General features: G+C 45.8%; 1 non-coding gene across 1 annotated transcript; it reads right to left on the reverse strand.

The window, feature by feature from the left end:
- Positions 1-371: 371 nt before the first annotated feature.
- Positions 372-479, reverse strand: LOC125092533 (U6 spliceosomal RNA). Its single transcript, XR_007124991.1, has one exon. It is a non-coding gene; the product is annotated as a U6 spliceosomal RNA (small nuclear RNA).
- Positions 480-1,804: the final 1,325 nt, after the last annotated feature.

Below are 1,804 nucleotides of genomic sequence, written 5' to 3' on the forward strand. Positions count from 1 at the left end.
GGAACAATGTGCACTCAGCACACAACTCAGCATTCCCACTACCAGCCCCAGTGTGATGGTATCGTGAGGTGGGACTTTGGTAGGTGATTAGGTCATGAGGATGGAGCCCTCAGGACTGGGATCAGTGCCCTTATAAAAGGACTCTCTCACCCTCTTTTTTCTTTTTCTTTTTTTGAGGATTTTATGTATTATGAAAGAGAGCAAACATGATCACAGAGGGATAGGGAGAAACAGACTCATTGCTGAGTGGTGAGCTTAACGTGGGGCTCGATCCCAGGACCCTGAGATCACAACTGGAGCCAAAGGCAGATGCTTAACCAGCTGAGCCACCCAGGCGTCCCTCACCCTCTTTTTTTTTTTTTTTTTTTTTTTTTAATATAGCACACTTCACAAACTTGCATGTCATCTTTGGTGCAGGGACCACACTGATTTTCTCAGCAGAGGTCCAGTTTTAGTGTGTGAGCTGCCAAAGTGAGCCCTCTCGTGCCATCTTTCTGCCATGGAGGCTACAACGAGAAGACAGCCCTCCACAACCTGCAAGAGGTCCCCCACCAGAACCTGACCAGGCCCGGCACCCTGGTCTTGGTCTACCTGCCTCCAGAACTGTGAGATATTAATTTCTGTTATAATGGCCTAAACTAAGACAATAGAAATGGAAACACACGTCCACATGAGCATCTGTACAGGGGACTTTTATAGGGGAACCATCCACAATCGCCCCAAACTCAAAACAACCCAAATGCTCCATCAACAAGGAAACACATAAACAGTCTGTGATGCATACGGTGATCAGGACCTCTCTGCCATAAAAAAGAGCAAAGCACCGATCCGGTCAATAACACGAATGAACCTCAAAGGCATTATGGGGCGTAAAAATAGGGAGAGACAAAAGACGATGTATTGTTAAGATGCCGCTTATGTGGCATTCTGTAAAAGGCCAAACTATAGGGACACAGATCAGTAGTTGTCAGGAACTGGGGATTGGTGGGAGGCAATGGGCAACTTTTTGAGGTGATACGAATATTCTGTATCTTGATGGTGGTGGTAGTTACACTACTATATCTGTTTCTCAAAACTCCTGGAACTGTATACATAAAAAGGATGGATTATACTATTGGTAAATGATGCCTCACAAAACCTGCATGATCAACAATAAAGAAAGGTCACAATAGAGTCTGTGGGCCCACAAGGGCATTTACGCTAATATATTCACCATCTTCCAAGTAAAGACTCACTTGTGCTGGAACAACTGAAGAAGGAAGTGTTTCCAGAAACAATATGGCGCACCACTGTGGAGGCTTCTGAGGTCTGCCGTGTGGGATTGGAGTGGTAGAAACATCGACTTCTATAATAAAAGATGCCTCTGCCAGAGTCCGTGGCCACTTCTTCCTAAGCAACCCCGCATGCCCTTTAGAATAAGAGAGAAATGAGCTCCAAATCATGGCGGATCCAAAATGTTGTACTTTAAAACAATTCATACAGCATTTGAGCCTCTAGAAAGCAATATGAAGAATGTAGGGCCAGAGCGCCTGAGTGGCTCAGTTGGTTAAGCGTCTGCCTTCAAGCTCAGGCCATGATCCCAGGGTCCTGGGATCAAGTCCCCCATGGGGCTCCCTGCTCTGCGGGGGTCTGCTTCTCCCTCTGCCTCTCTCTCTGCCCATCTCAGCCCCAACTCATGCTCTATCACTCATTCTTTCAAATAAATAAAATATTTTTAAAAAAATAATGTAGGGCTAGTTACCCCTGCACTGTTTACCAATCCCCCTGCAAGATCTAACCTCTCTTCTGAAAACAGTTCCAAGGC

The sequence above is a fragment of the Lutra lutra genome, chromosome X, assembly GCF_902655055.1.
Source record: "Lutra lutra chromosome X, mLutLut1.2, whole genome shotgun sequence".
Lineage (NCBI taxonomy): Eukaryota > Metazoa > Chordata > Mammalia > Carnivora > Mustelidae > Lutra > Lutra lutra.